At 59.3% G+C, this 26,322-nt stretch overlaps 3 pseudogenes; all 3 read left to right on the forward strand.

The window, feature by feature from the left end:
* Nucleotides 1-1,579: 1,579 nt before the first annotated feature.
* LOC134056237 (M-phase inducer phosphatase 2-like) lies at nucleotides 1,580-5,875 on the forward strand (annotated as a pseudogene).
* Nucleotides 5,876-8,801: 2,926 nt separating this feature from the next.
* On the forward strand, nucleotides 8,802-13,097 carry LOC134056856 (M-phase inducer phosphatase 2-like; annotated as a pseudogene).
* A 2,941-nt stretch (nucleotides 13,098-16,038) lies between these two features.
* LOC134056496 (M-phase inducer phosphatase 2-like) lies at nucleotides 16,039-20,340 on the forward strand (annotated as a pseudogene).
* The last annotated feature ends 5,982 nt before the right edge of the window (nucleotides 20,341-26,322 follow it).

Below are 26,322 nucleotides of genomic sequence, written 5' to 3' on the forward strand. Positions count from 1 at the left end.
GTGCCTCCTGGTCCCCACACCCGTGTCCTGCTCCCTCCCAAGCTGCCCATCAATAATCATATTTTCAAGCTCTTGGAAGGGGCATCTGCACACACACATGGGCCAAGAGGTGTGCCCTCAATTAAAGAAAAGGTTGTGGAGGTCAGCAATAAAGGGGCTGTGGCATACAAGGAAGGCCACTTAACCTGCCCCAAAACTGAGCAGATAAAGCAGAAAACAGCAATGCAAATCACCACTCAGAAGAGCAGAAGAAATGACTCCACAAAATGGCTAAACTGAGGATCTTTGCTAAAATCATCTGCAACTTCATTCTGTGTCAAATCCCCTTTCAGCTCTTCAAATGCTTTAAGGCAGCAGTTGACAATACTTGAACAGCATAAAATGTCACTAGAGTGGCACAGAGCTTTCTCAGAATTCCTGTTCTATATATAAATGTGTGTATATATATATATATATATATATATATATATATATATATACACACAGATAAAAATACATAGAATTTGCTGTTAGCAGGAGGAACTGGTGCTTTTTGCAGGGCTGTGTCAGAGCTGCTGGCTCTCAGCAGTGGAACAGCGCCTTCCAAACACCCGTGAAGTTTGGACTCCAAACACCCGTGGGGCTGGGCTCCTTCGGCACGTTTGATCTCCAAGTGGGAGAAAAGCGAGATTAGTTCCAGACTGTGATTTCCGCCCCCCCCGCCCCCCCCCCCCCCCCAGGTCTCTACTTAGCTCTCTTAAAATTCCAACACTTCTGGCGCATCCATGAGGAAACTGAGGCAGGCTGGAAGCACAGGGGAAATAAACACTAGGGACTCAAGGGCGTGCTTGCAAGAGCAAAGGAATCAAGCAGCTTTAAGCACAATTAACTGATTTTGGTTACGTTTAATACAGAAATAAGAGTTTTCTGGCTGGTACACAGAGCAGGCCATTCACAGCCGCCTTTAAAAAAAGAAAGTCCGCTATTAAGAAGGTCCAAGATTTCAAGCTTGCGTTCTTGTGGCTGCATGTGGCAGTCGGGGTTGTGAGGGTGGCATTAGGGCACAAGTTTGTCGCGCTGCAGGAGACACGGGAGGGACCGAGTGTCCCCTGCACTGACAGGGCGCGGCCCCGCCCGTCGTGAGGGCAGCGCTGGACACGCCCCTTTTTCTGCTGAACACGCCCTTTTCCTGCTGGACACGCCCCCTTTCGCCTCTGAAACCGCCCCCTCGTCTGCGGCTCCGCCCCCAAGCGCCTCGCGCGCCTCTCTTTGGCCCTCGCGCCCACTGCGACCTCCCATTGGCTGGGGGAGTCGCCTCGTGCGCGCCGCGGCCTCCCATTGGCTGCGGCTGCCGCTGGTGTTGTTATTCCTGTTACTGCTCTAAGCGGGAGCGGCGCGGGTGGCACCTGTCACCTCTGCTCGCCTCCTGTCGCCTCCGGCCACCTTTTATCACTTTTTGTCACCTTTTATCACCTCTTATCGCCTTTTATCAACTCCCGCCTCTCACTGCCATCTCTTTGCACCTCTTACTTCTTGCCGTCTCTTGTCCCCCGTCCCCGGTTACTTGCCGGAGCTCGCTCTCTCGGTCCCTGCCCGGGCCATGTCACTGCGCGGTGGCCGCGGGCTGGCGGCCATCTCCCCTCTGCCCTCCCCGGGCACAGCCGCGCTCACGCCGCTGTCACTGGATAGGGCTGACCCGGCGGTCCCGGACAGGTGACGGGGGTGGCCGGGGTGCCTTTGTCCGGGGCTCGTGCCAAAGGACGCTTTTTGGGATCCCTCCTTCAGCTCCTGCCCCCGCCTCGCCGGGCCAAGAAGGGGCACCCGGGCCACGGACACTGCCCCGTGTCACCGACACTTGTCCGCCCGCAGGTACCAGGACACCCCTCAGAGGGGACGCGGGGCGCTGCCCCTCCCGCGGCTGTGGCACACGCTGTCCCCGGAGCCGCTGGCCTCGGACTGCCCCGGGGACTCGGTGTCCTCGCAGCCCACGGATCCAGGTGAGGGACTGCGGCTGCTCCGCCCCACAGCCGTCCCCAACCGCTGCTGGCTCTGGGGTCGTGCCGAAGGTGTGGGAGGGGGGTCCGAGGGGCTCGAGGCTTTTTGGGGAGTGATGGGCAGGAGCCCGTGCCTGCGGTCCCTGGGGCTCGGCCAGGAGCCGCTCCGCTGGGGACCCTGCTCGGGGTGACGCGCAGCATTCCATGCGGGACCGCTGCTCCCGACGGCGCTGCCGCCCGCCTGCTGGGGGCCTCCCTGCACGGACCCATCCTGCCCGGTGTCCTGGGCTGCGGCCAGCTCCCCGATCCCCACACCGCGGCTATCCCTGTCCCTTGTTCCCGCAGCACTGGCACCGGACTCCCCCACACAGCAGAGCTCCGCAGCCGTGAGGGAAAAGTGAGTGGCCCCATCCCCGTGTCCCCCGGGGACACCTCCTGGCCCTGGCCCTGGTCCTGGCCCTGCCTCTCCTGAGCAGCAGGGCTCGGTCTAAGCCCGGCTGTGTCCCCCAGTCTGTGTCTGGGAGGTGACAACCTGGGCTGCTTGGGCAGGGATGCGGATGCCATCCCCCCATAAAGCTCATCTCTGCTCTCCCCACAGCTTCCAGAAAATGATGCCGAACTCTGGGAGACGTCTCAAAGAGTAAGTGGAGGGGCTGTGTCCTTGCGGCAGGACACGAATGCTAGGCTGTCCCCGTGCTCAGGCTGTCCCTGTCCCAGACCCAAGAGCCAGGCTGTCCCCGTGCCCCTCCTGGGGTCCCACCCACTCAGGCCATTGGTGTTCGTTCAGTACCTGCCCCAGGTTCCTTTGGGGAGCTGTGGCTGCCCCGGGGAGCTGTTACCCCACCCTGAGGACGTAGGGGACAGAGGTGACAGTGGCAGAGGGCTGGGACACAGCGCTTTCATTCCACCCTTTCCTTTCCCTCCTCTTGCAGCAGGAAGCTCCTTGGCCAGAGGATGCACTCCTTGCCGGTAGGTGCTGGAGGCTGTGCAGGATCCTGCCGAGTCCCGGGACGAGCAGGGACGAGGAAGATGGAGCCAGCAGCGGGGGCAGGGATCCCGCACCTGTGCAGCACCTCTCACCCCCTGGCTGTCCCACAGAAGTGTCAGCTGGAAGCCAGACCGGTCCTGAAGGACATCTCCCAGCTCCAGGTGCGCAGGGACAGAGTGCAGCAGCGCCAGACGGAGCCCGAGGATGAGGGGGCAGCGGGACCTGGGGGTCAGGGAGGGGGCAGAGGGGTGCTGATCCCGTGTCTTCCCCCGCTGCAGGAGGGCTTTGGCCCCAAAAAGCTGCAGAGGCCGGGCCAGCGGGACCGGCTGCCCGCCGGCCATGGGGCTGCCAGGAGGAACCTTCTTGCCAAGAGCCCTTCCCGCACACCAGAACTGCTGGTGAGAGACTGGAGGGCTCGGGAGGGCACCAAGAATGGCTGATCCTGCGGCTGGACGCGTTGGAGCTGCCGCCACAACCTCCCCATGGGTGGGGGCCTGCGGATGTGGGAGATGGGCGGGCTGGGAGGTCATTGGGACACCCTGACTGCAAGCCTGGAATGCACTGGGAGGTGGATGGAGCTTGGGTACGGGATCCATCCCTGCCTGGGGGTGGAAAGCAGCTGACAGGACTTGTCCCCTTCACCATCTCCTCTGCTTCTCCCCCAAGTCCCCCCAGCTGGTGCTCTGGCAGAGCGATGCCACCATGTGCCAGGGGATGGAGAACGGGCTGACCACGCCAGTGATGAAGAAGGAGGAGGCAAAGCTGGTATGTGGCAGCCTTTGGCATAGGATGGAGCCCCACAGTCCCCTCTCGGGGTCTCCAAAGGGGCCCAAGGTCCCTGAGGTGGGGGCTGGTTGGTGAGCAGCACCAGCCCTGCTGCTGGGGGCTCCCAACAGCCCAGGCAGCAGCACGGGCTCTCCCCACAGCGTGCGGGGAAGCGCAGCCAGTGCCGGCAGCTCTTCCGCTCGTCCTGGCTGCCCGGCAGTGTCCCCAGGCCCGTCCTGAAGCGGGGACAGCCCTCGCACAGGGGCACCCCTGTCAAGGCTAAGAAGCAGAAGAGGGTGTCTGGCAGTCCTGACCAGGAGGCGTCGGTGCAGTTGGTGGGTGATGGGGAAGGGGAGGAGTGGGACCAGCCTGTCCAGCAGCACTGGGCCACGTCCCTGCTGTTCCAGAGCCTCTGATGTCATCTGGGGCTGTGTGTGTCTCCACAGGGAGTGGGGCTGGAGCCTTCCAGATCCGCCCAGCTTGAGGAGATGGAGAAAGTGCTGGCCAGCGATGAGCAGGAGCTCATTGGGGACTTCTCCATGGTAGAGCCACGAGGATGGGGCAGGGCTGCATTATTGGGAACAGGGACCATCACTGGAGCCCTGCAAGAGCCCAAAGCCAGCTGGTGGCCCTTGGCTGGGGACACAGGGCTGTGACTGCCCAGCATGCAGTCCCTGCACTGGATAAAGAGCCCCATCACTGCTCCTCTGGGTCCATGCCAATGCCACGGCCACATGTATCTGCCCTTTCCCCTCCTGCGGGTGCAGAACTGACCACTGGGAGCTCCTGGGCTGGGGGGACAGGTGCCACCCCCAGGACGTGTCCCTAGGACAGGGATGACCCCGCATCCTCTCTCCTCCAGCCTCACCTCCTGCCGACGGTGGAAGGGAAGGACCCAAGCCTGAAGTACATCTCCCCTGGCACGGTAAGGGGACAGTGACCCTTTGCCAGGCCCCCCAAGGGGCTGCCTGCCTATTCCACCCCCCACCTGCCCCCGTGTGTCCCCCCTTGGTGACTTGTGTCCCCCGCAGCTGGTGGCAGTGCTGACGGGGCACTTCAGCAGCTTCCTCGAGAGCAGCATCGTGGTGGACTGCCGGTACCCCTACGAATACGAGGGGGGCCACATCACGGTCAGAACTCCACGCTCCCCCCGCCCTCTGTGCTCCTGGGACTGGGAGGAACGGGAGGAACCGCCACGAGGGGTTGAGCATAACGCCAGCAAGGGGTTCAGGATCCCCCGGGATTTGTTGAGTACCCGCTGAGAGATGAAGCAAAGATATAGAGCTCCCAGAGAGGAGTAAAGCAGCCTCACCAGAGGTACTCTGAGCCTCCAGAGAGCTTGAGCAGCCCCTCAGGAAGGGTACAGAGCTGCCCAGAGGGACAGAGCAGCCCCAAGGGGAGTGTCAAGACACTCCCTAAAAGGTTGATTCCCAGCTGGAAAGAGGAGTATGACAGTGGGGGAGGCTGTGGGGCAGCGTCCGTGGGTCCCTGCAGAAAATGAAATGGGAGGCAGAGTGGAGAAAGGTGCCTCGTGTGTCCGTCCCCAGGGTGCTGTCAACCTGCCGCTGCAGCGGGATGTGGAGGAATTCCTGCTGGAGCAGCCCAGTGTGGCGCTGGACAGCAGCAAGAGGGTGATCGTCATCTTCCACTGCGAGTTCTCTGTTGAAAGGGGCCCCAAAATGTGAGCGATGCCTCGGTGGGGGGAGGGCACTTTGGGGTCTGCCCGTCCCCCAGGCACGCCTGGATCCCCGCACGGGGCTGATCCCGTGGCCTTTCCCTGAGTCACAGGTGCAAGTTCCTGCGGGAGAGGGATCGGTCCTGCCACGAGTACCCGCAGCTGCAGTACCCTGAGCTCTACGTCTTGAACGGGGGGTACCGCGAGTTCTTCTTCCAGTTCCCGGTGAGTCCCCTCCCGGTGTCCCCTCGCTGGCAGGAGCTGAGGGGGGCGCACGGCAGTGGGGAGGGGCAGTTCTGGCTCTGAGCCCCTTCCCTGCAATGGGGCTGACGGAGCCGTGCGTTGCAGAGCCACTGCGAGCCCCGGGACTATCGGCCCATGGCGCACCCGGCGTTCAAGGAGGAGCTGCGCAAATTCCGCGGGCAGAGCCGGCGCGGCCGGCGGGAGCTCTTGGTCCGCGGGCGGGACCTGTGACCATCCATCCATCCATCCATCCATCCATCCATCCATCCATCCATCCATCCTTCCATCCATCCATGCATCCCACCGGGGAACAACTGTAGGAAGAGTTCCCTTGGCCAGGGATGCGCCTCGGCTTGCTCTTGTTTGTTAGGATGTGTTTGGGAAGGTATTTAGAGTTAAGATTGGTTTTGCGTTTGTTTATTGTTACAAATGGTTTTGTTTTGTTTTTTGCTATAAGTATTTTTTATTTATGGTCTTCCATATCTTTTGTTTATTGTAAATACTTTATTGTTACTAATATTTTTGTGTTTGTCTGTTGCTAGGATCGTTTGTTAATTACAATGTCTGTTAATAAACTCCTATTGTAGGAGAACAAACCTGGCTCCTGAGCTGTCCCTGCCCACACCAGGGCTCTGCAATAGGAACGGAGGGGTGGGGGGACGGGCAGGCTGGGATGGAGGACTCTGGGGCTCTGGGGACAGGGACAGCTGCTGGCAGAGGACAGGGATAGGGTTTCCCTGGGCTGTGGTGGCTTCCCCGCAGACAAGGTGGGTGGGGAAGAGGCAAGTGTTGGCCCCTTGGCTGCTGCTCCTGCAGGGTGGGGCGGCAGCAGTATGGCCCTGGACCCGCATGGGACCTTCTTTCCTGGACATGCTGGGCTTGGCAGGACCCCTGGGAAACTTGGGGCTGCTGTGGGACCCCCGCAACCAGGACACTCTCTTTTCTCAGGAGGTCCCCTGAACTTTGCAGCATTCCCCTCTGAGCTGGGACACTCATTCCTCCCAGCAGGACTCCCAGAAAGTGTGGCAGCCCCCATTTGGGGGTTAGGGTTCATCAAGACACTCAGGAGCATTAATCCCTCATGTTCTGAGACCCTCCTGTAGTGATTAAGCCCCCTGTCCATGGGATCCCCAAGGTATTGACGCCCCTTGTGAGTGTGGCTGTGCTCATCAGGACCCCCAGGCCAGTAACACCTCATCCCTCTGCCTGGGACCCCCAAAGCCATGTCACCCTCATGAGAGGGGGGCGCTTCTGGTCTTTGCAGGACCCCCAGGGCTGTGGCAATAATTTTCTGGGGGACAGAGCTCTGTGGGATCCCCATGGCTGTGGGGTCTGGAAGGGGTGGGTGTCCTTAACACAAGGGTCCCCCATTCTGACCCTGGCAAGTGGCCACCCAGTGCCAAGTGCTTCAGTCATCCTTCCATCCTCCCCTCCACCTTCCCACATTCCTGATCCGCTCCCTAGAGGGGCTTTTCTATGCGCCCCCTTCCCCAGCCAGGTGACAGCGGCCTGGATATTTGTGTTGGGCCTTGCCTTTGCTTTGGTTTGGCCCCGCGAGAGAACCCAAAAAATATCCCCCAAATCCTCCTGGCTCCCCGTTTGTGCCTCCTGGTCCCCACACCCGTGTCCTGCTCCCTCCCAAGCTGCCCATCAATAATCATATTTTCAAGCTCTTGGAAGGGGCATCTGCACACACACATGGGCCAAGAGGTGTGCCCTCAATTAAAGAAAAGGTTGTGGAGGTCAGCAATAAAGGGGCTGTGGCATACAAGGAAGGCCACTTAACCTGCCCCAAAACTGAGCAGATAAAGCAGAAAACAGCAATGCAAATCACCACTCAGAAGAGCAGAAGAAATGACTCCACAAAATGGCTAAACTGAGGATCTTTGCTAAAATCATCTGCAACTTCATTCTGTGTCAAATCCCCTTTCAGCTCTTCACATGCTTTAAGGCAGCAGTTGACAATACTTGAACAGCATAAAATGTCACTAGAGTGGCACAGAGCTTTCTCAGAATTCCTGTTCTATATATAAATGTGTGTATATATATATATATATATATATATATATATATATATACACACAGATAAAAATACATAGAATTTGCTGTTAGCAGGAGGAACTGGTGCTTTTTGCAGGGCTGTGTCAGAGCTGCTGGCTCTCAGCAGTGGAACAGCGCCTTCCAAACACCCGTGAAGTTTGGACTCCAAACACCCGTGGGGCTGGGCTCCTTCGGCACGTTTGATCTCCAAGTGGGAGAAAAGCGAGATTAGTTCCAGACTGTGATTTCCGCCCCCCCCGCCCCCCCCCCCCCCCCAGGTCTCTACTTAGCTCTCTTAAAATTCCAACACTTCTGGCGCATCCATGAGGAAACTGAGGCAGGCTGGAAGCACAGGGGAAATAAACACTAGGGACTCAAGGGCGTGCTTGCAAGAGCAAAGGAATCAAGCAGCTTTAAGCACAATTAACTGATTTTGGTTACGTTTAATACAGAAATAAGAGTTTTCTGGCTGGTACACAGAGCAGGCCATTCACAGCCGCCTTTAAAAAAAGAAAGTCCGCTATTAAGAAGGTCCAAGATTTCAAGCTTGCGTTCTTGTGGCTGCATGTGGCAGTCGGGGTTGTGAGGGTGGCATTAGGGCACAAGTTTGTCGCGCTGCAGGAGACACGGGAGGGACCGAGTGTCCCCTGCACTGACAGGGCGCGGCCCCGCCCGTCGTGAGGGCAGCGCTGGCCACGCCCTATTTCTGCTGGACACGCCCCCTTTCGCCTCTGAAACCGCCCCCTCGTCTGCGGCTCCGCCCCCAAGCGCCTCGCGCGCCTCTCTTTGGCCCTCGCGCCCACTGCGACCTCCCATTGGCTGGGGGAGTCGCCTCGTGCGCGCCGCGGCCTCCCATTGGCTGCGGCTGCCGCTGGTGTTGTTATTCCTGTTACTGCTCTAAGCGGGAGCGGCGCGGGTGGCACCTGTCACCTCTGCTCGCCTCCTGTCGCCTCCGGCCACCTTTTATCACTTTTTGTCACCTTTTATCACCTCTTATCGCCTTTTATCAACTCCCGCCTCTCACTGCCATCTCTTTGCACCTCTTACTTCTTGCCGTCTCTTGTCCCCCGTCCCCGGTTACTTGCCGGAGCTCGCTCTCTCGGTCCCTGCCCGGGCCATGTCACTGCGCGGTGGCCGCGGGCTGGCGGCCATCTCCCCTCTGCCCTCCCCGGGCACAGCCGCGCTCACGCCGCTGTCACTGGATAGGGCTGACCCGGCGGTCCCGGACAGGTGACGGGGGTGGCCGGGGTGCCTTTGTCCGGGGCTCGTGCCAAAGGACGCTTTTTGGGATCCCTCCTTCAGCTCCTGCCCCCGCCTCGCCGGGCCAAGAAGGGGCACCCGGGCCACGGACACTGCCCCGTGTCACCGACACTTGTCCGCCCGCAGGTACCAGGACACCCCTCAGAGGGGACGCGGGGCGCTGCCCCTCCCGCGGCTGTGGCACACGCTGTCCCCGGAGCCGCTGGCCTCGGACTGCCCCGGGGACTCGGTGTCCTCGCAGCCCACGGATCCAGGTGAGGGACTGCGGCTGCTCCGCCCCACAGCCGTCCCCAACCGCTGCTGGCTCTGGGGTCGTGCCGAAGGTGTGGGAGGGGGGTCCGAGGGGCTCGAGGCTTTTTGGGGAGTGATGGGCAGGAGCCCGTGCCTGCGGTCCCTGGGGCTCGGCCAGGAGCCGCTCCGCTGGGGACCCTGCTCGGGGTGACGCGCAGCATTCCATGCGGGACCGCTGCTCCCGACGGCGCTGCCACCCGCCTGCTGGGGGCCTCCCTGCACGGACCCATCCTGCCCGGTGTCCTGGGCTGCGGCCAGCTCCCCGATCCCCACACCGCGGCTATCCCTGTCCCTTGTTCCCGCAGCACTGGCACCGGACTCCCCCACACAGCAGAGCTCCGCAGCCGTGAGGGAAAAGTGAGTGGCCCCATCCCCGTGTCCCCCGGGGACACCTCCTGGCCCTGGCCCTGGCCCTGGCCCTGCCTCTCCTGAGCAGCAGGGCTCGGTCTAAGCCCGGCTGTGTCCCCCAGTCTGTGTCTGGGAGGTGACAACCTGGGCTGCTTGGGCAGGGATGCGGATGCCATCCCCCCATAAAGCTCATCTCTGCTCTCCCCACAGCTTCCAGAAAATGATGCCGAACTCTGGGAGACGTCTCAAAGAGTAAGTGGAGGGGCTGTGTCCTTGCGGCAGGACACGAATGCTAGGCTGTCCCCGTGCTCAGGCTGTCCCTGTCCCAGACCCAAGAGCCAGGCTGTCCCCGTGCCCCTCCTGGGGTCCCACCCACTCAGGCCATTGGTGTTCGTTCAGTACCTGCCCCAGGTTCCTTTGGGGAGCTGTGGCTGCCCCGGGGAGCTGTTACCCCACCCTGAGGACGTAGAGGACAGAGGTGACAGTGGCAGAGGGCTGGGACACAGCGCTTTCATTCCACCCTTTCCTTTCCCTCCTCTTGCAGCAGGAAGCTCCTTGGCCAGAGGATGCACTCCTTGCCGGTAGGTGCTGGAGGCTGTGCAGGATCCTGCCGAGTCCCGGGACGAGCAGGGACGAGGAAGATGGAGCCAGCAGCGGGGGCAGGGATCCCGCACCTGTGCAGCACCTCTCACCCCCTGGCTGTCCCACAGAAGTGTCAGCTGGAAGCCAGACCGGTCCTGAAGGACATCTCCCAGCTCCAGGTGCGCAGGGACAGAGTGCAGCAGCGCCAGACGGAGCCCGAGGATGAGGGGGCAGCGGGACCTGGGGGTCAGGGAGGGGGCAGAGGGGTGCTGATCCCGTGTCTTCCCCCGCTGCAGGAGGGCTTTGGCCCCAAAAAGCTGCAGAGGCCGGGCCAGCGGGACCGGCTGCCCGCCGGCCATGGGGCTGCCAGGAGGAACCTTCTTGCCAAGAGCCCTTCCCGCACACCAGAACTGCTGGTGAGAGACTGGAGGGCTCGGGAGGGCACCAAGAATGGCTGATCCTGCGGCTGGACGCGTTGGAGCTGCCGCCACAACCTCCCCATGGGTGGGGGCCTGCGGATGTGGGAGATGGGCGGGCTGGGAGGTCATTGGGACACCCTGACTGCAAGCCTGGAATGCACTGGGAGGTGGATGGAGCTTGGGTACGGGATCCATCCCTGCCTGGGGGTGGAAAGCAGCTGACAGGACTTGTCCTCTTCACCATCTCCTCTGCTTCTCCCCCAAGTCCCCCCAGCTGGTGCTCTGGCAGAGCGATGCCACCATGTGCCAGGGGATGGAGAACGGGCTGACCACGCCAGTGATGAAGAAGGAGGAGGCAAAGCTGGTATGTGGCAGCCTTTGGCATAGGATGGAGCCCCACAGTCCCCTCTCGGGGTCTCCAAAGGGGCCCAAGGTCCCTGAGGTGGGGGCTGGTTGGTGAGCAGCACCAGCCCTGCTGCTGGGGGCTCCCAACAGCCCAGGCAGCAGCACGGGCTCTCCCCACAGCGTGCGGGGAAGCGCAGCCAGTGCCGGCAGCTCTTCCGCTCGTCCTGGCTGCCCGGCAGTGTCCCCAGGCCCGTCCTGAAGCGGGGACAGCCCTCGCACAGGGGCACCCCTGTCAAGGCTAAGAAGCAGAAGAGGGTGTCTGGCAGTCCTGACCAGGAGGCGTCGGTGCAGTTGGTGGGTGATGGGGAAAGGGAGGAGTGGGACCAGCCTGTCCAGCAGCACTGGGCCACGTCCCTGCTGTTCCAGAGCCTCTGATGTCATCTGGGGCTGTGTGTGTCTCCACAGGGAGTGGGGCTGGAGCCTTCCAGATCCGCCCAGCTTGAGGAGATGGAGAAAGTGCTGGCCAGCGATGAGCAGGAGCTCATTGGGGACTTCTCCATGGTAGAGCCACGAGGATGGGGCAGGGCTGCATTATTGGGAACAGGGACCATCACTGGAGCCCTGCAAGAGCCCAAAGCCAGCTGGTGGCCCTTGGCTGGGGACACAGGGCTGTGACTTCCCAGCATGCAGTCCCTGCACTGGATAAAGAGCCCCATCACTGCTCCTCTGGGTCCATGCCAATGCCACGGCCACATGTATCTGCCCTTTCCCCTCCTGCGGGTGCAGAACTGACCACTGGGAGCTCCTGGGCTGGGGGGACAGGTGCCACCCCCAGGACGTGTCCCTAGGACAGGGATGACCCCGCATCCTCTCTCCTCCAGCCTCACCTCCTGCCGACGGTGGAAGGGAAGGACCCAAGCCTGAAGTACATCTCCCCTGGCACGGTAAGGGGACAGTGACCCTTTGCCAGGCCCCCCAAGGGGCTGCCTGCCTACTCCACCCCCCACCTGCCCCCGCGTGTCCCCCCTTGGTGACTTGTTCCCCCCGCAGCTGGTGGCAGTGCTGACGGGGCACTTCAGCAGCTTCCTCGAGAGCAGCATCGTGGTGGACTGCCGGTACCCCTACGAATACGAGGGGGGCCACATCACGGTCAGAACTCCACGCTCCCCCCGCCCTCTGTGCTCCTGGGACTGGGAGGAACGGGAGGAACCGCCACGAGGGGTTGAGCATAACGCCAGCAAGGGGTTCAGGATCGCCCGGGATTTGTTGAGTACCCTCTGAGAGATGAAGCAAAGATATAGAGCTCCCAGAGAGGAGTAAAGCAGCCTCACCAGAGGTACTCTGAGCCTCCAGAGAGCTTGAGCAGCCCCTCAGGAAGGGTACAGAGCTGCCCAGAGGGACAGAGCAGCCCCAAGGGGAGTGTCAAGACACTCCCTAAAAGGTTGATTCCCAGCTGGAAAGAGGAGCATGACAGTGGGGGAGGCTGTGGGGCAGCGTCCGTGGGTCCCTGCAGAAAATGAAATGGGAGGCAGAGTGGAGAAAGGTGCCTCGTGTGTCCGTCCCCAGGGTGCTGTCAACCTGCCGCTGCAGCGGGATGTGGAGGAATTCCTGCTGGAGCAGCCCAGTGTGGCGCTGGACAGCAGCAAGAGGGTGATCGTCATCTTCCACTGCGAGTTCTCTGTTGAAAGGGGCCCCAAAATGTGAGCGATGCCTCGGTGGGGGGAGGGCACTTTGGGGTCTGCCCGTCCCCCAGGCACGCCTGGATCCCCGCACGGGGCTGATCCCGTGGCCTTTCCCTGAGTCACAGGTGCAAGTTCCTGCGGGAGAGGGATCGGTCCTGCCACGAGTACCCGCAGCTGCAGTACCCTGAGCTCTACGTCTTGAACGGGGGGTACCGCGAGTTCTTCTTCCAGTTCCCGGTGAGTCCCCTCCCGGTGTCCCCTCGCTGGCAGGAGCTGAGGGGGGCGCACGGCAGTGGGGAGGGGCAGTTCTGGCTCTGAGCCCCTTCCCTGCAATGGGGCTGACGGAGCCGTGCGTTGCAGAGCCACTGCGAGCCCCGGGACTATCGGCCCATGGCGCACCCGGCGTTCAAGGAGGAGCTGCGCAAATTCCGCGGGCAGAGCCGGCGCGGCCGGCGGGAGCTCTTGGTCCGCGGGCGGGACCTGTGACCATCCATCCATCCATCCATCCATCCATCCATCCATCCATCCATCCATCCATCCATCCTTCCATCCATCCATGCATCCCACCGGGGAACAACTGTAGGAAGAGTTCCCTTGGCCAGGGATGCGCCTGGCTTGCTCTTGTTTGTTAGGATGTGTTTGGGAAGGTATTTAGAGTTAAGATTGGTTTTGCGTTTGTTTATTGTTACAAATGGTTTTGTTTTGTTTTTTGCTATAAGTATTTTTTATTTATGGTCTTCCATATCTTTTGTTTATTGTAAATACTTTATTGTTACTAATATTTTTGTGTTTGTCTGTTGCTAGGATCGTTTGTTAATTACAATGTCTGTTAATAAACTCCTATTGTAGGAGAACAAACCTGGCTCCTGAGCTGTCCCTGCCCACACCAGGGCTCTGCAATAGGAACGGAGGGGTGGGGGGACGGGCAGGCTGGGATGGAGGACTCTGGGGCTCTGGGGACAGGGACAGCTGCTGGCAGAGGACAGGGATAGGGTTTCCCTGGGCTGTGGTGGCTTCCCCGCAGACAAGGTGGGTGGGGAAGAGGCAAGTGTTGGCCCCTTGGCTGCTGCTCCTGCAGGGTGGGGCGGCAGCAGTATGGCCCTGGACCCGCATGGGACCTTCTTTCCTGGACATGCTGGGCTTGGCAGGACCCCTGGGAAACTTGGGGCTGCTGTGGGACCCCCGCAGCCAGGACACTCTCTTTTCTCAGGAGGTCCCCTGAACTTTGCAGCATTCCCCTCTGAGCTGGGACACTCATTCCTCCCAGCAGGACTCCCAGAAAGTGTGGCAGCCCCCATTTGGGGGTTAGGGTTCATCAAGACACTCAGGAGCATTAATCCCTCATGTTCTGAGACCCTCCTGTAGTGATTAAGCCCCCTGTCCATGGGATCCCCAAGGTATTGACGCCCCTTGTGAGTGTGGCTGTGCTCATCAGGACCCCCAGGCCAGTAACACCTCATCCCTCTGCCTGGGACCCCCAAAGCCATGTCACCCTCATGAGAGGGGGGCGCTTCTGGTCTTTGCAGGACCCCCAGGGCTGTGGCAATAATTTTCTGGGGGACAGAGCTCTGTGGGATCCCCATGGCTGTGGGGTCTGGAAGGGGTGGGTGTCCTTAACACAAGGGTCCCCCATTCTGACCCTGGCAAGTTGCCACCCAGTGCCAAGTGCTTCAGTCATCCTTCCATCCTCCCCTCCACTTTCCCACATTCCTGATCCGCTCCCTAGAGGGGCTTTTCTATGCGCCCCCTTCCCCAGCCAGGTGACAGCGGCCTGGATATTTGTGTTGGGCCTTGCCTTTGCTTTGGTTTGGCCCCGCGAGAGAACCCAAAAAATATCCCCCAAATCCTCCTGGCTCCCCGTTTGTGCCTCCTGGTCCCCACACCCGTGTCCTGCTCCCTCCCAAGCTGCCCATCAATAATCCTATTTTCAAGCTGTTGGAAGGGGCATCTGCACACACACATGGGCCAAGAGGTGTGCCCTCAATTAAAGAAAAGGTTGTGGAGGTCAGCAATAAAGGGGCTGTGGCATACAAGGAAGGCCACTTAACCTGCCCCAAAACTGAGCAGATAAAGCAGAAAACAGCAATGCAAATCACCACTCAGAAGAGCAGAAGAAATGACTCCACAAAATGGCTAAACTGAGGATCTTTGCTAAAATCATCTGCAACTTCATTCTGTGTCAAATCCCCTTTCAGCTCTTCACATGCTTTAAGGCAGCAGTTGACAATACTTGAACAGCATAAAATGTCACTAGAGTGGCACAGAGCTTTCTCAGAATTCCTGTTCTATATATAAATGTGTGTATATATATATATATATATATATATACACACAGATAAAAATACATAGAATTTGCTGTTAGCAGGAGGAACTGGTGCTTTTTGCAGGGCTGTGTCAGAGCTGCTGGCTCTCAGCAGTGGAACAGCGCCTTCCAAACACCCGTGAAGTTTGGACTCCAAACACCCGTGGGGCTGGGCTCCTTCGGCACGTTTGATCTCCAAGTGGGAGAAAAGCGAGATTAGTTCCAGACTGTGATTTCCGCCCCCCCCGCCCCCCCCCCCCCCCCAGGTCTCTACTTAGCTCTCTTAAAATTCCAACACTTCTGGCGCATCCATGAGGAAACTGAGGCAGGCTGGAAGCACAGGGGAAATAAACACTAGGGACTCAAGGGCGTGCTTGCAAGAGCAAAGGAATCAAGCAGCTTGAAGCACAATTAACTGATTTTGGTTACGTTTAATACAGAAATAAGAGTTTTCTGGCTGGTACACAGAGCAGGCCATTCACAGCCGCCTTGAAAAAAAGAAAGTCCGCTATTAAGAAGGTCCAAGATTTCAAGCTTGCGTTCTTGTGGCTGCATGTGGCAGTCGGGGTTGTGAGGGTGGCATTAGGCCACAAGTTTGTCGCGCTGCAGGAGACACGGGAGGGACCGAGTGTCCCCTGCACTGACAGGGCGCGGCCCCGCCCGTCGTGAGGGCAGCGCTGGCCACGCCCTTTTTCTGCTGAACACGCCCTTTTTCTGCTGGACACGCCCCCTTTCGCCTCTGAAACCGCCCCCTCGTCTGCGGCTCCGCCCCCAAGCGCCTCGCGCGCCTCTCTTTGGCCCTCGCGCCCACTGCGACCTCCCATTGGCTGGGGGAGTCGCCTCGTGCGCGCCGCGGCCTCCCATTGGCTGCGGCTGCCGCTGGTGTTGTTATTCCTGTTACTGCTCTAAGCGGGAGCGGCGCGGGTGGCACCTGTCACCTCTGCTCGCCTCCTGTCGCCTCCGGCCACCTTTTATCACTTTTTGTCACCTTTTATCGCCTCTTATCGCCTTTTATCAACTCCCGCCTCTCACTGCCATCTCTTTGCACCTCTTACTTCTTGCCGTCTCTTGTCCCCCGTCCCCGGTTACTTGCCGCAGCTCGCTCTCTCGGTCCCTGCCCGGGCCATGTCACTGCGCGGTGGCCGCGGGCTGGCGGCCATCTCCCCTCTGCCCTCCCCGGGCACAGCCGCGCTCACGCCGCTGTCACTGGATAGGGCTGACCCCGCGGTCCCGGACAGGTGACGGGGGTGGCCGGGGTGCCTTTGTCCGGGGCTCGTGCCAAAGGACGCTTTTTGGGATCCCTCCTTCAGCTCCTGCCCCCGCCTCGCCGGGCCAAGAAGGGGCACCCGGGCCACGGACACTGCCCCGTGTCACCGACACTTGTCCGCCCGCAGGTACCAGGACACCCCTCAGAGGGGACGCGGGGCGCTGCCCCTCCCGCGGCTGTGGCACACGCTGTCCCCGGAGCCGCTGGCCTCGGACTGCCCCGGGGACTCGGTGTCCTCGCAGCCCACGGATCCAGGTGAGGGACTGCGGCTGCTCCGCCCCACAGCCGTCCCCAACCGCTGCTGGCTCTGGGGTCGTGCCGAAGGTGTGGGAGGGGGGTCCGAGGGGCTCGAGGCTTTTTGGGGAGTGATGGGCAGGAGCCCGTGCCTGCGGTCCCTGGGGCTCAGCCAGGAGCCGCTCCGCTGGCGACCCTGCTCGGGGTGACGCGCAGCATTCCATGCGGGACCGCTGCTCCCGACGGCGCTGCCACCCGCCTGCTGGGGGCCTCCCTGCCCGGACCCATCCTGCCCGCTGTCCTGGGCTGCGGCCAGCTCCCCGATCCCCACACCGCGGCTATCCCTGTCCCTTGTTCCCGCAGCACTGGCACCGGACTCCCCCACACAGCAGAGCTCCGCAGCCATGAGGGAAAAGTGAGTGGCCCCATCCCCGTGTCCCCCCGGGGACACCTCCTGGCCCTGGCCCTGGCCCTGGCCCTGCCTCTCCTGAGCAGCAGGGCTCGGTCTAAGCCCGGCTGTGTCCCCCAGTCTGTGTCTGGGAGGTGACAACCTGGGCTGCTTGGGCAGGGATGCGGATGCCATCCCCCCATAAAGCTCATCTCTGCTCTCCCCACAGCTTCCAGAAAATGATCCCGAACTCTGGGAGACGTCTCAAAGAGTAAGTGGAGGGGCTGTGTCCTTGCGGCAGGACACGAATGCTAGGCTGTCCCCGTGCTCAGGCTGTTCCTGTCCCAGACCCAAGAGCCAGGCTGTCCCCGTGCCCCTCCTGGGGTCCCACCCACTCAGGCCATTGGTGTTCGTTCAGTACCTGCCCCAGGTTCCTTTGGGGAGCTGTGGCTGCCCCGGGGAGCTGTTACCCCACCCTGAGGACGTAGGGGACAGAGGTGACAGTGGCAGAGGGGTGGGACACAGCGCTTTCATTCCATCCTTTCCTTTCCTTTCCCTCCTCTTGCAGCAGGAAGCTCCTTGGCCAGAGGATGCACTCCTTGCCGGTAGGTGCTGGAGGCTGTGCAGGATCCGGCCGAGTCCCCGGACGAGCAGGGACGAGGAAGATGGAGCCAGCAGCGGGGGCAGGGATCCCGCACCTGTGCAGCACCTCTCACCCCCTGGCTGTCCCACAGAAGTGTCAGCTGGAAGCCAGACCGGTCCTGAAGGACATCTCCCAGCTCCAGGTGCGCAGGGACAGAGTGCAGCAGCGCCAGACGGAGCCCGAGGATGAGGGGGCAGCGGGACCTGGGGGTCAGGGAGGGGGCAGAGGGGTGCTGATCCCGTGTCTTCCCCCGCTGCAGGAGGGCTTTGGCCCCAAAAAGCTGCAGAGGCCGGGCCAGCGGGACCGGCTGCCCGCCGGCCATGGGGCTGCCAGGAGGAACCTTCTTGCCAAGAGCCCTTCCCGCACACCAGAACTGCTGGTGAGAGACTGGAGGGCTCGGGAGGGCACCAAGAATGGCTGATCCTGCGGCTGGACGCGTTGGAGCTGCCGCCACAACCTCCCCATGGGTGGGGGCCTGCGGATGTGGGAGATGGGCGGGCTGGGAGGTCATTGGGACACCCTGACTGCAAGCCTGGAATGCACTGGGAGGTGGATGGAGCTTGGGTACGGGATCCATCCCTGCGTGGGGGTGGAAAGCAGCTGACAGGACTTGTCCCCTTCACCATCTCCTCTGCTTCTCCCCCAAGTCCCCCCAGCTGGTGCTCTGGCAGAGCGATGCCACCATGTGCCAGGGGATGGAGAACGGGCTGACCACGCCAGTGATGAAGAAGGAGGAGGCAAAGCTGGTATGTGGCAGCCTTTGGCATAGGATGGAGCCCCACAGTCCCCTCTCGGGGTCTCCAAAGGGGCCCAAGGTCCCTGAGGTGGGGGCTGGTTGGTGAGCAGCACCAGCCCTGCTGCTGGGGGCTCCCAACACCCCAGGCAGCAGCACGGGCTCTCCCCACAGCGTGCGGGGAAGCGCAGCCAGTGCCGGCAGCTCTTCCGCTCGTCCTGGCTGCCCGGCAGTGTCCCCAGGCCCGTCCTGAAGCGGGGACAGCCCTCGCACAGGGGCACCCCTGTCAAGGCTAAGAAGCAGAAGAGGGTGTCTGGCAGTCCTGACCAGGAGGCGTCGGTGCAGTTGGTGGGTGATGGGGAAGGGGAGGAGTGGGACCAGCCTGTCCAGCAGCACTGGGCCACGTCCCTGCTGTTCCAGAGCCTCTGATGTCATCTGGGGCTGTGTGTGTCTCCACAGGGAGTGGGGCTGGAGCCTTCCAGATCCGCCCAGCTTGAGGAGATGGAGAAAGTGCTGGCCAGCGATGAGCAGGAGCTCATTGGGGACTTCTCCATGGTAGAGCCACGAGGATGGGGCAGGGCTGCATTATTGGGAACAGGGACCATCACTGGAGCCCTGCAAGAGCCCAAAGCCAGCTGGTGGCCCTTGGCTGGGGACACAGGGCTGTGACTGCCCAGCATGCAGTCCCTGCACTGGATAAAGAGCCCCATCACTGCTCCTCTGGGTCCATGCCAATGCCACGGCCACATGTATCTGCCCTTTCCCCTCCTGTGGGTGCAGAACTGACCACTGGGAGCTCCTGGGCTGGGGGGACAGGTGCCACCCCCAGGACGTGTCCCTAGGACAGGGATGACCCCGCATCCTCTCTCCTCCAGCCTCACCTCCTGCCGACGGTGGAAGGGAAGGACCCAAGCCTGAAGTACATCTCCCCTGGCACGGTAAGGGGACAGTGACCCTTTTCCAGGCCCCCCAAGGGGCTGCCTGCCTACTCCACCCCCCACCTGCCCCCGTGTGTCCCCCCTTGGTGACTTGTTCCCCCCGCAGCTGGTGGCAGTGCTGACGGGGCACTTCAGCAGCTTCCTCGAGAGCAGCATCGTGGTGGACTGCCGGTACCCCTACGAATACGAGGGGGGCCACATCACGGTCAGAACTCCACGCTCCCCCCGCCCTCTGTGCTCCTGGGACTGGGAGGAACGGGAGGAACCGCCACGAGGGGTTGAGCATAACGCCAGCAAGGGGTTCAGGATCGCCCGGGATTTGTTGAGTACCCTCTGAGAGATGAAGCAAAGATATAGAGCTCCCAGAGAGGAGTAAAGCAGCCTCACCAGAGGTACTCTGAGCCTCCAGAGAGCTTGAGCAGCCCCTCAGGAAGGGTACAGAGCTGCCCAGAGGGACAGAGCAGCCCCAAGGGGAGTGTCAAGACACTCCCTAAAAGGTTGATTCCCAGCTGGAAAGAGGAGCATGACAGTGGGGGAGGCTGTGGGGCAGCGTCCGTGGGTCCCTGCAGAAAATGAAATGGGAGGCAGAGTGGAGAAAGGTGCCTCGTGTGTCCGTCCCCAGGGTGCTGTCAACCTGCCGCTGCAGCGGGATGTGGAGGAATTCCTGCTGGAGCAGCCCAGTGTGGCGCTGGACAGCAGCAAGAGGGTGATCGTCATCTTCCACTGCGAGTTCTCTGTTGAAAGGGGCCCCAAAATGTGAGCGATGCCTCGGTGGGGGGAGGGCACTTTGGGGTCTGCCCGTCCCCCAGGCACGCCTGGATCCCCGCACGGGGCTGATCCCGTGGCCTTTCCCTGAGTCACAGGTGCAAGTTCCTGCGGGAGAGGGATCGGTCCTGCCACGAGTACCCGCAGCTGCAGTACCCTGAGCTCTATGTCTTGAACGGGGGGTACCGCGAGTTCTTCTTCCAGTTCCCGGTGAGTCCCCTCCCGGTGTCCCCTCGCTGGCAGGAGCTGAGGGGGGCGCACGGCAGTGGGGAGGGGCAGTTCTGGCTCTGAGCCCCTTCCCTGCAATGGGGCTGACGGAGCCGTGCGTTGCAGAGCCACTGCGAGCCCCGGGACTATCGGCCCATGGCGCACCCGGCGTTCAAGGAGGAGCTGCGCAAATTCCGCGGGCAGAGCCGGCGCGGCCGGCGGGAGCTCTTGGTCCGCGGGCGGGACCTGTGACCATCCATCCATCCATCCATCCATCCATCCATCCATCCATCCATCCATGCATCCCACCGGGGAACAACTGTAGGAAGAGTTCCCTTGGCCAGGGATGCGCCTCGGCTTGCTCTTGTTTGTTAGGATGTGTTTGGGAAGGTATTTAGAGTTAAGATTGGTTTTGCGTTTGTTTATTGTTACAAATGGTTTTGTTTTGTTTTTTGCTATAAGTATTTTTTATTTATGGTCTTCCATATTTTTTGTTTATTGTAAATAGTTTATTGTTATTAATATTTTTGTGTTTGTCTGTTGCTAGGATGGTTTGTTAATTACAATGTCTGTTAATAAACTCCTATTGTAGGAGAACAAACCTGGCTCCTGAGCTGTCCCTGCCCACTCCAGGGCTCTGCAATAGGAACGGAGGGGTGGGGGGACGGGCAGGCTGGGATGGAGGACTCTGGGGCTCTGGGGACAGGGACAGCTGCTGGCAGAGGACAGGGATAGGGTTTCCCTGGGCTGTGGTGGCTTCCCCACAGACAAGGTGGGTGGGGAAGGGGCAAGTGTTGGCCCCTTGGCTGCTGCTCCTGCAGGGTGGGGCAGCAGCAGTATGGCCCTGGACCCGCATGGGACCCTCTTTCCTGGACATGCTGGGCTTGTGTTGAGGGTTAGTTCTTTCTTTTTTTTCCCTCTGTGGAATTTCCCCCATTGTCATGCTAAGATACCTGTTGACTGGGCCCTGGTGACAAGGGGGAGGGGACGGGAGGGAAGAGTGAAACCCCGCGAGATTCAAACAGCCAGAAGAGGAAGCGGAAGGCTGGGTCTCGGCCCATTTCCCCCGCGGAGTTCGGACGAGAAGGACGATCGCCGCCGGTGTCCCATCCCTGCGTCGGGAAACCACCATCGGACCCTGCCCGGCTGTCTTCTCGCTGTGAACTACCACCATCCAGCACTCTACTGAGCACCGGGACCGACACCGTGAGCGGAGAGCTCTCTCTCTCCATCTCTCTCTCCCCCTGGGACAGCTCTGCCATCACCCCCAGCCCTCCTGCGGCTCTGCGGGACCTGCCCGCCCCCAGCACTGGGAACTGCAGCTCAGGGAAAAGGTGCCTGCAGCCAAAAAACACTGGGACTGAGTTACTGTTCTGTTTGTGGGTAATTTCATAGCTCTTGTTGTTCTTGTTTGTCTTGTTAAATATACTAGTAAAGAACTGTTATTCCTACCCCCATGTCTTTGCCTGAGAGCTCTCTTAATTCCAAAATTATAATAATCGGAAGAATCACATTTTCTTTCAGTCCAAGGGGAAGCTTCTGCTTTCCTTGGCAAACACCTGTCCTTCAAACCAGGACAGATTTTGGCCACCCAACGTGGGGCCCGAGGGCATTGAGAGAAAAGGGTGAAAAAGGAATAACAGTTCTTGAGTTACCTCAGTTTTGTGTTAGGTGGCATCATGTTGTCCAGCTTACCGTGGTTTGGGCTCCATGTGGCCACAGCTTTATCTCTCCCATTTGCAATCCCTTACTTGAACATGGGTCCTATAACTCAGGCTGCTGTAACTATTATCCAGTTCCTTTTGTGGGCTGATAACGTGAGAAATTCATGGATTTTTAACTTCCTCTGGAAGGTGGGCACATGGATTCGGAGCTATCACACTCTAACTGTATGTTTTTGGGGCTACTTTAATAATGGTACATACTGTGAGGATATGACACCAGGGAAAATTTTGTCCCAACCCCTTACACAGTTTTTTGGGTCTGCTCCACCAGCTTTTGAGGGGTTCAAATCTCTTCTAAGCAGTAATGATGTCATACAGTGGCTGACATTGCTAATAGGCCTTGTAAACCTGTTCTATTTAACATTCCGAGATGAGGGGAGATTGACTTGGATGACAACCCTGATACGTCCCCCAAGGAATAGGGATCCTGCCCCAGAGCCTGGCCCTGCCCCAGAGCCTGGCTCTGCCCCAGAGACTAAGGACTCTGCCCCAGAGACTGACCCTGCCCCTGCCCCAGAGACTAAGGATTCTGCCCCAGAGACTAAAGATTCTGCCCCAGAGGTTAAGGATGTTGCCCCTGAGCCTGATTCTGCCCCAGAGCTCACCTCAGAAAGGAACCATCCAGAGTGGGTGGGGTTTCTAGTGAAGGAGATGGGCCAAATGCTGAAGGAGTACCTTTCCCCAGCTCTTGAGAAACTCTCCCTCTGCCTTAAAGAGGGAGAACCTGATGGTGCAGCAGTGGAACCCACAAATGTTACATCTCTCCAGGCTCCAGCTGAACTGCAAGGGCACTCACAGCCAGCAGCAGTTGCCCCCGTGGAAACTAGAAAGTCTAAGGTGAAAACAAAGCACCTAGATAATAATGATCAGAAAGCAGGGCCCTCACAACCAGCAGGGGAGCCAGAGGTTGAGATCGTCACAGAGTCCCTGTCATACGAGAGTCTCCGTACTCTGCGTAAAGATGTTGTACGAAGGGGCCGTGAGGCTTTTACAACGTGGTTACTGCGGGTCTGGGACCTTATGGGTACAGGTGTGCAGCTGGATGGTACTGAGGCAAGGAATTTGGGACCCCTAACCCAGGACTCAGGTGTGGATCACATATTCGTAAGGGAACGAGGCCCCCTTTCCCTCTGGGAGCGGCTTTTAATGAGTGTAAGAGAGAGGTTTGTCCATAGAGAGAGAATGCAGGAGCACCACCATAGAATGCGCTGGAAAACCGCTGAGGAGGGGATCCAACAGCTGAGAGAAGTAGCAATACTGGAAGTACTCTTTGGGAGGGGTGGACAACATGACAATGACCCCGACAAGGTCAGGTGCACAGGGCAGATGTTGTGGAATCTGGCACACCTGGGGCCATCTCAATACACCACATTCATTGCAGCCATTAATGCTGACACCAACCACGAGACAGTGGGTTCTGTTGCCGATAAGCTCAGAAATTTTGAGAGTATAATGAATGGCCCAATGCAGGCTCAGGTCTCTGCCGTGATTAGGGAACTCAGAGAGGAGTTCAAGGAGGAGATAAGAGGGGTGAGGGAGGAGATGAGGAAGGTCAATGCAGCACCAGTGCGAGTCACAGATCCCAGAGTTAAAGCCCAACGTCCCCCAGCTAGGGAGAGAGGATACACCCCACGAGCGGACCTGTGGTTCTTTCTGCGTGACCATGGGGAAGACATGAGGAGGTGGGATGGGAAACCCACTTCTGCCCTGGCAGCGCAGGTGCGTCAACTCAAGGAGGGAAACACTAACCAAAGGAGCTCCACTAAAGTGAAGGTAGCCTCAACTTCCCATAACCAAGATGCAGGGTATTACAAAAGGGAGGATGATTTGTCAGATCCCCTTGAGGGAACCTCCAACATGTATGCCCAGGAAGGAAATAATAACCAGTGCTAGAGGGGCCCTGCCTCTAGCCAGGGAGAGGCACGGGAAAACCGGGTCTTTTGGACGGTGTGGATCCCATGGCCTGGCACATCAGAGCCACAAAAACATAGGGCATTAGTTGACACTGGTTCACAGGTCACCCTAATACCATCAGAACATGTTGGGGAAGAGCCTGTTTCTATTGCTGGGGTGACAGGGGGATCACAGGAATTGACTTTGCTGGAGGCTGAGGTGAGCCTGACTGGGAAAGAGTGGCAGAAGCATCCAATTGTGACTGGCCCAGAGGCACCGTGTATTCTAGGCATAGACTTCCTGAGGAATGGCTATTACAAAGACCCAAAAGGACTCAGGTGGGCTTTTGGAATAGCTGCTGTAGAGGCAGAAAACATTAAGCAATTGAACACCTTGCTTGGACTGTCAGAGAACCCATCTGTAGTGGGACTCCTGAAGGTGAAGGAGCAGCAAGTGCCAATTGCCACCTCCACAGTGCACCACCGGCAGTACAGGACAAATCGAGATGCCGTGATCCCCATCCACAAGATGATCCGTGAGCTGGAGGGCCAAGGGGTGGTCAGCAGAACCCACTCACCCTTCAACAGCCCCATCTGGCCTGTGCGCAAGTCTGATGGAGAATGGAGATTGACTGTGGACTACCGTGCATTGAATGAAGTGACTCCACCGCTGAGCGCTGCCGTGCCGGACATGCTGGAACTCCAGTACGAGCTGGAGTCCAAGGCAGCAAAGTGGTACGCCACCACTGACATTGCCAATGCATTTTTCTCCATTCCTCTGGCAGCAGAGTGCAGGCCTCAATTTGCTTTCACCTGGAGGGGCGTGCAGTACACCTGGAACCGACTGCCCCGGGGGTGGAAACACAGCCCCACCATCTGCCATGGACTGATCCAGGCTGCACTGGAAAAGGGTGAAGCTCCAGAACATCTGCAATACATTGATGACATCATTGTGTGGGGGAACACGGCAATGGAAGTATTTGAGAAAGGAGAAAAGATCATCCAGATTCTGCTGGGAGCCGGTTTTGCCATCAAGAGGAGCAAAGTCAAAGGTCCTGCCCGAGAGATCCAGGTCCTGGGAGTAAAGTGGCAAGACGGGCGGCGCCAAATCCCCACTGAGGTCATCAATAAGATCACCGCGATGTCTCCACCAACCAACAAGAAGGAAACACAAGCTTTCCTAGGTGCCATAGGCTTTTGGAGAATGCACATTCCTGAGTACAGCCAGATCGTCAGCCCTCTCTACCTGGTCACCCGGAAGAAGAACGAATTCCACTGGGGCCCTGAGCAGCAGCAAACCTTTGCCCAGATCAAGCAGGAGATGGCTCATGCTGTAGCCCTCGGCCCAGTCAGGACGGGACCAGAGGTGAAGAATGTGCTCTACTCTGCAGCTGGGAACAAGGGCTTGTCCTGGAGCCTTTGGCAGAAGGTACCTGGTGAGACCCGAGGCCGACCTCTGGGATTCTGGAGCCGAAGTTACAGAGGGTCTGAAGCCAACTACACCCCAACAGAGAAGGAGATCTTGGCTGCTTATGAAGGAGTTCAAGCTGCCTCAGAAGTGATTGGCACAGAAGCACAGCTCCTCCTGGCACCCCGACTACCAGTGCTGGGGTGGATGTTTAAAGGGAAGGTCCCCTCTACCCACCACGCCACCGATGCCACATGGAGCAAGTGGATTGCCCTCATCACACAGCGCGCCCGTATCGGAAACCCAAATCGCCCTGGGATTTTGGAAATAATTACAAACTGGCCAGAAGGTGAAAATTTTGGTCTTGCCGATGAAGAGGAGCAAGAACAAGTGACCCGGGCTGATGAAGCCCCACCATACAACCAACTGGCAGCAGATGAAACTCGCTACGCTCTTTTCACTGACGGTTCCTGTCGCATCGTGGGGATGAACCGGAAGTGGAAAGCAGCCGTATGGAGCCCCACACGACAGGTTGCACAAGCTACTGAAGGAGAAGGTGGATCAAGTCAACTTGCTGAACTCAAAGCCGTTCAGCTGGCCCTGGACATTGCTGAAAGAGAGAAGTGGCCAAAGCTTTACCTTTCCACTGATTCATGGATGGTAGCCAATGCTCTGTGGGGCTGGCTGGAAAGATGGAAAAAAGCTAACTGGCAACGTAGGGGAAAACCAATCTGGGCTGCTGATGAGTGGAAAGACATTGCCAGTCGGGTAGAGAAGCTACCCGTAAAGGTCCGTCATGTAGATGCCCATGTCCCCAAGAGTCGGGCTAATGAGGAGCACCAACACAATGAGCAAGTAGATCAGGCTGCAAGGATAGAGGTGTCACAGATAGACTTAGACTGGCAACACAAGGGAGAGTTGTTCCTGGCTCGATGGGCCCACGATGCCTCAGGTCACCAAGGCAGAGATGCTACCTATAAGTGGGCACGAGACCGAGGGGTGGATCTCACCATGGACAGTATTTCCCAGGTTATCCATGACTGTGAGACGTGTGCTGCCATCAAGCAAGCCAAGCGAGTGAAGCCCCTCTGGTATGGGGGGCGGTGGTCCAAATATAAGTATGGGGAGGCCTGGCAGATTGACTACATCACACTGCCTCAGACACGCCAAGGCAAGCGCTACGTGCTGACCATGGTAGAAGCCACCACTG

Source organism: Cinclus cinclus, chromosome Z, assembly GCF_963662255.1.
Source record: "Cinclus cinclus chromosome Z, bCinCin1.1, whole genome shotgun sequence".
NCBI lineage: Eukaryota > Metazoa > Chordata > Aves > Passeriformes > Cinclidae > Cinclus > Cinclus cinclus.